The following is a 10,672-nucleotide window of genomic DNA, read 5'->3' on the forward strand; positions in this document are numbered from 1 at the left end:
AAATTATTACCGGACATTTATTACCGGAGATGGCAGAGGAATTTAACAAATACTTTGCAACTGTCTTCACCAAGGAGGATATAGGTTATAGTCATTTAGGGGGTAGTGGTCATGCGGTACCAAGAGACTTGGGGAACTTTACTGGGGAGGTAGGGGATCTAATGGATATCCGGATCCAGAAGCAGGAGGTTATGAGTAAATTGTTGGGACTGAGGGCTGATAAATCCCCAGGGCCTGATGGGCTGCATCCTAGGGTGCTTAAAGAGGTGGCTATGGAAATTGTGGAGGCACTGGTCGACATTTTCCAAAGTTCCATAGATTCCGGGGAGGTCCCTGAGGATTGGAGAGTGGCTGATGTGGTGCCGCTTTTTAAGAAAGGAGGGAGGGAGAAAACGGGAAATTATAGACCGGTTAGCCTGACATCAGTGGTGGGGAAGATATTGGAGTCCATCATAAAAGGAGAAATAGCAGAACACTTAGTCAGTAATAATAGTATAAGGGCTAGTCAGCATGGATTCCTTAAGGGTAAGTCATGCTTGACTAACCTTCTGGAATTTTTTGAGGATGTGACAAAGAGGGTGGACTCGGGAGTGCCAGTGGATGTGGTGTATTTGGACTTCCAGAAGGCCTTTGATAAGGTACCGCACGGGAGTCTAGTGGGCAAGATCAGGGAGCATGGTATTGAAGGTAAGGTGCTGACATGGATAGGAAATTGGTTAAGAGATAGGAAACAAAGAGTTGGAGTGAATGGGTCTTTTTCAGAATGGCAGGATGTGACGAATGGAGTGCCTCAGGGATCGGTGTTGGGTCCTCAGTTGTTTGTAGTTTATGTTGATGATTTGGATGAGGGGATTGTGAATAACATGAGCAAATTTGCAGATGACACTAAACTGGGTGGCGGTGTGGGGTGTGAGGAGGATGTAAGGAAAATGCAGAGGGACTTGGACAGGCTGGAGGAGTGGGCGGCTAAATGGAAGATGAATTTCAATGTGAACAAATGTGAGATTATTTATTTTGGGGGAAGTAATAGGAAAGCTGAGTATTATTTAAATGGAGACAAACTAGGGAGTGGGGAAGTGCAAATGGATCTGGGTGTACTTGTTCACCGGTCACTGAAAGCTAGCATGCAGGTTCAGAAAGCTGTGAAGAAGGCAAATGGAATGTTGGCTTTCATAAAGAGGGGATTGGAGTATAGGAACAGAGACGCCCTTCTGCAGTTATACAGGGCCCTGGTGAGACCCCACCTGGAGTATTGCGTCCAGTTCTGGTCTCCAAACTTGAGGAAGGACATACTAGCTATAGAGGGTGTGCAGCGCAGATTTACAAGGTTAGTTCCAGGGATGGCAGGGTTGTCATATGCAGCAAGGCTAGAAAAATTGGACTTGTATCCATTGGAGTTTAGAAGGATGAGGGGGGACATGATTGAGGTATATAAAATCATCAGGGGGATAGACAAGGTGAAGTCTGATTACTTGTTCCCAATGATGGGGGAGACGAGGACTAGAGGGCATAGTTTAAGAATACAGGGTAGGCCCTTTAGGACGGAGATGAGAAAGCATTTTTTTACCCAGAGAAGTGTGAATCTGTGGAATGCTCTGCCACAGAGGGTGGTAGAGGCGGATTCACTGACTATGTTCAAAAGAGAGTTAGATAAGACTCTTGTGGGTAACGGAGTTAAGGGTTATGGGGATAAGGCTGGAAAGGGGTACTGATGGTAATGATCAGCCATGATCTAAAATGGCGGTGCTGGCACGACGGGCCAAATGGCCTACTCCAGCTCCTATTGTCTATTGTCTATTGAAGTCTTTAGTTAGCCGAATCCACATCTCCATTTGTGGATCTTCCTTCTTTTCTGTAGTCATACATCCCCGTGAAAAACCTGAGATGTTTTGCTTTATTAAACGTTTTGCTTAATTGTTAATAGAAGGTGTTGTCTTTGTCTGAATGCCCAGTAAAGCTATTTTTATCTGCTCTAAGTAATGAAATGCGGTTTGTTTACTTTACCATGGAAACTGTCTCTGGCAGGCCCTTCGCTGACGATTATTCATCATTTAATGGACTTGGCTTTCAAGTAAAATAGATGAAGGTCACTCCCTTGAACAATTGCAGTCAAAGTTTGTAGTGCTACACACAGTAACCAGGCCTCAATAAACCAAGAGTGCTGTCAAAACCTTCACTATCAAAGATAAAGGACAAACATCAGACAAACCTGTTCCTGGAAAATGAACAAAGAAATAAATGATAAAATTAGAGCTGATATATGAAAGTGGAAGGACAAGTTGGTGAGGCTGATTTTTTTGCAAAAGCGCATTATCGATTATCAACTTTATGAATGGACTATAAGTAAGATTGTTCTAAACCTGTACATATCAGACATTTGACTGTGATGCAGTGATCCAATTAGGTGCATATCACTATGAATCTCGTTAAGGGTTTTAGAGAGGGTAGTGCCAGAAATTTATTCCAACAGTTCCAGGGCTTTGATTGGTTGTACTTGTTGGAACAGAGAAGGTCAAGGGGTGATTTAATACACAAGCAAGATTTTACTAAATATGTTTTTCATTGAAAATCAAAAACCTGCAGATGCTAGGAATCTGAAATAAAAACGGAAAACGGTTGAAAGACTGAACATGTCAGACAGCACCTGTGGGGAAAGAAAAAATTTGAAAATGTTTCACAGCTGAGTCCCTTTGTCAGAGCTGATCTTGGATCTGAAATGTAAATTTCCCTGATCAGCTGAGTGTTTCTAGCATTTTCAGTTTTTATTGATGATTGTTATTGGTTGGAGAGTATAAGGCAGAGTTAAGGAAATCAAAAGCCAGCTCTGGTCTTAGGTGAGCACGTTTTCCTTTGTCCACCTCTGCCAGAAAGTACAATGGAACAAGATTGAATTGGAACTCTTGGATAAATGTAGAGTTTTTACAGCAGGGAAACAGGTCTTTTATCTGACTTGTCCGTGCTGACTAAGTTATCTACCCAAGCTAGTCCCATTTGCCTGTGTTCAGCCTATACATGAAAAGAAAAAAGGACAAGACAGTGAGGTTACACAAGTCTGGAACAAGACACGGCATTGCTGGAGGACTTCAGCAGATTAGACTTCATCAATCAAGGCAGCATCTAAATCAACTTTTCTAATTTCCGGTAACCCTCTCCACCATTTTTTCTCTCCCTCCCTTCGCTTCTCCCTTCCCTTCTCTTTCCCCTGCACACCACCCACACCTTCCTTCCTCTAGCTCCCTATCCCCTACCCCCTTCCCTTCTTTCCTCCTATGAGGGACCATCTTTCAGGCCTCTGCCCCTCCCCTATCATCTCTTAGTTCCTTTCTTTACTTCGCCTGCCCTCTAGCATTCACTTATCACCTGTATGCCTGGGCTCCACCTCCTTCACTTCCCCCATCATTTTTAGGTGTTCACCCAATCTTTGGCATTGCTGATGAAGGGCTCAGGCCCAAAATGTTGACTGATTTGCTTTCCTGCTGAGTTTCTCCAGTACTTGTGTATTGTGGAAGACCACAAGGAACTAATTGGAGCATTGGTCAGAAATTGACCCAGGTGCAATGGGCTGGTGTCCTCCTGTGTGATATATTTGATAATTATCATTTACTTATAAACTTTAAGTGGAATTACAGATTATACATGTAGCCTTGCAATTTTTGAGTCTAATTCTGGTATTATCTATGTTCATCTAGGAGGAGATAAGGATGAAGAAAGTTGTAAGAAGACTGCTTTACAAAAGCAAGAAAACTATTTCCTTAATATTTTCCTATTTTAAAGTGGACATGTGTGTTTACTATAATTGCATTAATGTTCAAAATAAAAACAAGCACAATTTTTGGGGGGGAAATACATATGTTTTATGCCAGAGTATCAATGACCATTGTATTGGATACAACCAATATTGTCTCCATCTGTGTTTTCCCTCAGCACAGTATTACACAATAATTTATTAATGTAGTAAACCTTGTGCATTATAGCACTTGGCTTGTACGAGTGTTAATATAATGTGAGCACTCGAAAAGCTGTGGTCCTATTTTTGGACAGCTCGCAGCAGTGCTCCTGCCTGAATGTGTGCTTGTTTTACATTTGCAATGCCAGATCGCTCAAGAAGGTATGATTGCAGTTAAAACCTTATTTATATTCTCGCTGATAAATCATGAGAGAAAACAAAACAGGGAAGGATGAAGTTGATAATAACTCTCTGGTCTGAACCTCAACCCTGCAAACATTTATTGAAGTTTCAAAGCATCGATCAGCTTTTAGCAACAGTACTGTACAGACATCAGTGTCTGGTTTAGAGGCCCGTGTCTGCTTTTAGATCTCAAAATATTTGATCCAAGTTCTCTGACCCTCAAAACGAAGATGTTGGTCTGCTCACAATTCTGTGGGGATTTGGAGATTACTTCACCTAATTGTATTTTATTTTATTTGAAGCTGCTTTATTTTAAGCAAAAATGTTAATTGAATATTGCATTTGGTTTCTTTAAATAGTTATCCAGCACTTGGTGTGTAAAATGCACAGCTCCCTTCCACAGGTAAGAATAAAGTGGAATATATTAACCGTAGAAAAAGTGATGAAAGAACATTATAGCCCTTGGTATTTGATTGCATACTCTTCTGTTCCTCACATTTATTATTCATACCTTATAGAGCCAGTTTTGCAAAGTTCTTTCTCACTAAGGAGCCACAGGCTCTATGTGCATTTATCTGGATATGTTGAGATGATCTGCACTGGAAGTGTAATTTCATTATATCTAATCTCATTTCCATATCTGCTTTTACCAAAGAGTATAAACCTGCATTTAAGTTATTGCCTGAAATCAGGAATTCAAAGCCATGTTTTCTTTCAGAATCACAGGCATAACTTAGTGTATTTTGGGCTAAGATTTCAGGTTACTTACAGAGCCCTCCATAATGCTTGGGACAAAGACACTTTTTTTCCTTTATTTGCCCATACTTTACCGTTTTAAATTTGTAATCAAACAATTCACGTGATTAAAAGTGCACATTCCAGATTTTATTTGAGGTTATTTGTATACACTTTGTAAAAATCACAGCACTTTTTATACATAGTCCCGACATTTCAGGGCACCAAAATATTTGGGACATAGCAATGGTATATTAAAGTAGTCATGTTTAGTACATTGTTGCCTATCCCTTGCATGCAATGACTGCTTGAAGTCTGTCATTTATGGACATTCAAAATGAATTCTGAGGTGAATAGATACACCTTATCTGCTCAAGTTCGAGCAAATGCCTCCAAACTTGGAATAGTGCAAGGTAATGATCCCAAACATACTGCTAAAGCAACAAGGGATTTTTTTTTCAAAGTTTAAAAACTGAAAAATTCTTGAATGCCCAAGTCAGTGACCTGATAAAAATCTAATTGAGCATTCCAAATACTGAAAAGAAAACTTAATGGGACAGGTCCCCAAAACAGTAAGAACTAAAGATGGCTGCAGTAGAGCATCACCAGAGAAGATACTCAGCACCTGGTGATGTCTATGAATCACAGACTTCAAGCAATCATTGCTGTAATTCTACATGGTCGAACCAAAATACATATAAATAACTTGCATAAAATCTGGTCTATGCACTTTAATCACATGAATTGTTTGATTACAAATTTAAAACAGTGGAACACAGTGGAAAATAAAGCAGAAAAAGTGTATTTGTCCCCAACATTATAGAGGGTACTGTCGTTACTGTGGTCTGAATGTTGCTCTTGGTCCGTAGCGTTACTGATGTGCATGGGTGATCCTCTCAGTTTGTCAGAGGATGTCTGGGTGCTATGTCTAATCCAGAGCCTTCCTGTTTACATCATTTCCAACATTTCTCAGGGTTTCTATCAATACCGTTTGCACTAGTGTAGGTGAGAAATTCCTGTAACATACCAGGTCACCAGGAAGGCTGTAACTTGCTCATTTTATTGACAAATATTGGAACTACTCAGGTGCTCATGGCAGTGACTGGTTGCAACGTCTTCTTTCTGTAGCTGCAAACTCTCCAGCAGAGAGTTCTCTTGTTTCTGTGGTGGCATTAATGGCAGTCAGTGAGGGACAGAGCTTGTGTTAGGATGTCACCTTTCAGTAAGCACACCAGTTTCAGTGTGCTCTGTGTTGATGTGAAGCAGTTTGCCATATAAGACAAGACTCAAGCTCTCAGGCAAACATACCCAGCACTCAATGAAGGTTTGTCTGGAAGCCCAGATCATAGTGGGGCGAGTTCCAATTTGTTTGGGTGTGATTATTTCCAACTAACCCTTCCTAGGAACACCAGCACAAAGCAGGAAAATCGTGTGGTGGTTATGTACCGTGAATTTTCAAAGATTCTTGGGCATTCAGTCCAATGAACATCTGTCTGCTCGAAGTACAATTGTCCATCTCTCCGGCGCTTTTGCCATCACCCTGAGAACTATTCGTTCTTAATGTCCACCTCGTTCAGACACTGAATAAGCATCCAAAATGGTCATCTACAGAAGGGCTTTTGGCTCTGCAGAGATACTGAGGGAGCTGTGAAGGATCTTAGCAGAAAGATTTAATAGAGATGCTCAGAATTAGGAAAGGCTTTTGATTAAATAAATTGGGAAAATCTGTTTCAAAAGTGAGAAGGTCAGTCAGCAGAGGACACAAGGGCATTGATTGGTAAAACAACCATGAGGACAAGGACTTTTTGCCACACATTAAGATCTGGAATGCACCACCAAAATCATCCAATGCTGAGGCACTACAAGCACCAGGAATGCATTGTAAGACTGTTCTGAGCTGCCCTGGGAGCCTAAGGTCCATTTTACACAAGACCATAGAACATTACAGCACCTGTCATAACATTCTGCAACTTTCTCTATTATCCCCTACAGCTCTGTCACACTCCTCACTTTAATTCATTCATCACCCCTGATTTTAGATTCCTCACCACTGCTGGACTTGCCTTCTGTTGTCAAACTCATAAGCATTTCCTCCCTAACTTCACTGCCAAACTCTTAAGATGCTATGTCCATCTCCTGCTCTGACCAAGATTTTGATCACCCGCCTCCGTATCTCTCTGGGTATCAGCATTGGATTTTGTTTGATTAAATTCCTGAGGAACATTTTATTTCAGAGGTATTATGGAATACAAGTGGTTGTCGTCCCTACCCAAAATGTGTGTGTTTTCAGGTGAGAAGTTTGAAAACAGTCCAAGTGACCAAAGAACTAACCTCTCTGCATAAAAGGCAGTAGAGCCATTCTGAGCAAGTTTTATTTTACTGTAGTAGTTTCTTCATGACAGGGTTTGACCAGTCTTAAAGTGGTTACTGCCATATGGTATCCAGGATAATTTATTTCCCAAAGTTTGGATGTAAACTAACAAAATCTCTGAAGTTATCACTCCTTGTGTACCTCAACCACCCACTCTTTTGTAAACTCTTCCCAATGTGGCCAACTCTGTCTAGCATTTATTGTCTATCCCTAATTGCAGTTAAGCAGATGATGGAGTTCTGCCTTCTTGAACAACTGCAGTCCCTTGGGTGAAGGGGCTGGGCTCCCTCAGTACTAATGAGTAAAGAGTTCCAGGATTTGACGGTGAAGGAATGGTATTTTCAATTCAGGACAGTGTGTTACTCTATGGGGAACTTGTAGGTGTTTGAGTTCCCATATGCAATTCTTGGAGGTAGAAGTGGGTTTGCGATGTGCATTTTGTAGATGGCGCACACTACAGCCACTCTGTATCAGTGACTAACACTGCTCTGTCCTGTATGGTGCCAAATTCTGGAGGGTTGTTGGAACTGCAGGCCTCCAGGCAAGTGGAGGGGTTCCTGACCTGTGCCTTGTTGATGCATCACCATTCTTTACTGGATGCTCTGCCTCTGGCTGCCTGTTAGGGCCATGGGACTTGATGGTTGGGTCAGTTGATTTTCTGGTTAATGGTGACATCCAGGATGTTTCTGATTGGTGACTGGATAATGGTAATGTTGTTGAATGTCAAGGGTAGGTAATTAGACACCTTCTCCACAAAAATCATTATAGTTCCAAGGTAAACTGATACTTTATGCCCTCTGAATTGAAGATGATACTTTTGAGTCTAGGGTGCATAATGGTTTAATGCTGCAATATTTTCAACTACAATTCAGTTATTGTATTTTTGAAAATTATGGGAGGAAATGAAATGTGACATTCATTGTGTGTTTCTTGGAAATCCAGAGATGTCCTGATGAAGGCATCAACTCTCTCTCTCTCTCTCTCTATACATTTGCTGCATGAGCCACTGAGTCTTTCCAACATCTTCAGTTTATATTTCACATTTCCACAATCTGCATTTTTTATTTGTGCTTTTTGTTATGAATTCTTGATAATGAGCAAAGAGAGTTTTCCTGGTAGTTTAGAAACCATATGGGTTGGATGTTCTCTTGATGAAGCCCACTCGATTTTCTGTTCATTAATTCAAACCAAGCATGTTTATATGGAGTTCCCACCACTGAAACCCCCATCCTGCCCTCCCCAATAATTATTAAGGATGTACGTGTATATATATGGCTTCTGTCTATTTAAAGTGCTTCTCCTAAAGTAGTGAAATTTACAAATTTGCTTAAGAGAGACTATCATGGGGGTTTCATTAGAATTGGTGACCTAACCTGAATTTCACTTTAGCAATCCAGATAGCCTCATCAGTAGAGCAGGATTTTCTTGTGACTGATCTGGTTTTGAAAGTATATATGGATGTGAAGCTTTGCAGTGTAGCATCTTCAGAGAAAAGATCTGTACATTAAAAAAAAACACATTGTTTTGGCCACAACACGAGAGCATTCCTTTCGACATTTGTTGATACCACTCTGAACTATGTGTAAATCGATAGGACAAGCAGCTCAAACACCGGCTCTGTCAGTTAAGTGAGGAGGGGTTCCAGACTGGAATTGTTCATGTCTAGTTTAAGATGTTACATTATTTGTCTGGAATGTTAACCGTTCACAACTGTTGTTAAATATCAGAAGCTGCTGAGGCTACAAACTTTGTTAAAATTGCCATAAGTTTTTCTTTTCTCTTTTGCATCATCTTGATTGGTGCTTTCATTGATTGAGGGCAATTTCTTAAAAACTCTCAAGTTGTGATAACATGCCCTGCGTGGACTGTTCCCCCTTCCCCAATCCTCCAAGGGAATCTTGTCATGTTTGTCTTCTACCAATACAATATTAGAGCTTAACATTGTCTAGTATTTACACTGTTTCTACGTGTCATGTGTGCAATGGCAAAGGGAAGAGTGTGAGAGCATGTGTGAAGACTGTATAAGGCAAGAGGTGCTGCAAGCCTACAGTGACATCACTAGTTTGGCTTGGGATGGTGGAAGATTGAGCAGCTGCAAAAGGAACAGTTGGTTGAAAGTAAGTATTGGGTGGACAATAAAGGAAATTAAATTGAAGAGGAATTTTATAGCAGAAAGGAACAGAGAGAAATCAACTCAAAGTTCTCAATTAAGAATGAAGCAACAAAAGGACGTTGTCACAAATCTGGAAATTGCACTAATTCAGTGTTGCACAAAGGGAAAGTATTTTTAAACAGTGTTAATAGATGGATTGTTTCTTATCTCTTTATAAAGCCAAATTTGGAAACAATGTGTGAGCCCAATGATTTGTATGTATTGGATTTGCTTAATAAAAATCAATTAATTTTCCAGTGGCTAGTTTATTTGGTTTGGTTTTTCTTTACAAGTAATTATTAGTTGACATCAATCAATTCTACTATTTTGGTCTTTAATATTGAACATTTCACTACATTATTTTCAAATAATCATTCTTAAGGGTTTTAAGGATACTGGGAGCATCAAAATCTGACATTAAATGGATGATATTGGAATTTGGTTTTGCATTATTTACTAATTAGATATAATTCATGGAGTTCTGCTACACAGAAACAAGCCTTTCAGTCCAATTTGTCCATGCTGACTAAGCTTGTCCCATTTACTTGCATTCGGCCCATATCCTTCTAAACCTTTCCTTTCTCAATCACCTGTCTAAATGTAACAATACTTTTAAAAGTTCACAGTAAATATTCTGATAAATCAATATAGTTGTATGAGCTACTTAGGCAAATAAATTAACATTTCAAATATGTTAGGAAGTATTTTGTAAATTTAATTAAATAATGTTTGGAGCTTTTCCACCGCACCTTACATTAAATAAAGTAATGGTGAATGAATAAAAAGAAGTCGGAGGAACTCAGCTGGCCAGGCATCATCAATGGATTGAAATGGTAAGTCACTGTTTCATGTTAGGACCCTTTATTGAGTATCCGACTTAATTGACTTTATTGAAGTAATGGAGAAGTTTGTCACTGTAGTATTCATTGAGCTGTATTGCCCTTGTTATTTACGCCCATAAGATTCACCACCAATACCAGTGCTCCTCCACCTATTTAAAACATAAAAAATAGGAAAAAGAAAGGGCCAGTTGGCTCCTTGAACATGTTTTCAATGAAATCACATCCCTGTGGCTTGTTCACTTCCTCACTGACCCTCAGTCTCCAAGTGATCCAAATCTTGGCTATCTTCACAACTGGAAATCCACAGACTGGTAGAGAGAATTCCAAAGAGCTGAAGGTATTTCTTACCATCATATTGTTAGTGGCCACTCTTAGTTCCAGATACTGGATAGTGGAAACAACTTCACAACATTTGTTCTTGTGGCACCTGCTGAATTGACCAT

General features: G+C 40.0%; 1 protein-coding gene across 1 annotated transcript in view; it reads left to right on the plus strand.

Moving 5' to 3' along the window:
• LOC138757769 (uncharacterized protein C4orf54 homolog) overlaps positions 1-9,642 on the plus strand; it is a 32,231-nt gene extending 22,589 nt beyond the window's left edge. Inside the window, exon 2 of the mRNA XM_069925614.1 lies at positions 3,690-9,642. The gene's annotated coding sequence lies outside the window, so the exon portion shown is untranslated. The remainder of the gene's footprint in view (positions 1-3,689) is intronic.
• Positions 9,643-10,672: the final 1,030 nt, after the last annotated feature.

Source organism: Narcine bancroftii, chromosome 3, assembly GCF_036971445.1.
Source record: "Narcine bancroftii isolate sNarBan1 chromosome 3, sNarBan1.hap1, whole genome shotgun sequence".
NCBI classification, from domain to species: domain Eukaryota; kingdom Metazoa; phylum Chordata; class Chondrichthyes; order Torpediniformes; family Narcinidae; genus Narcine; species Narcine bancroftii.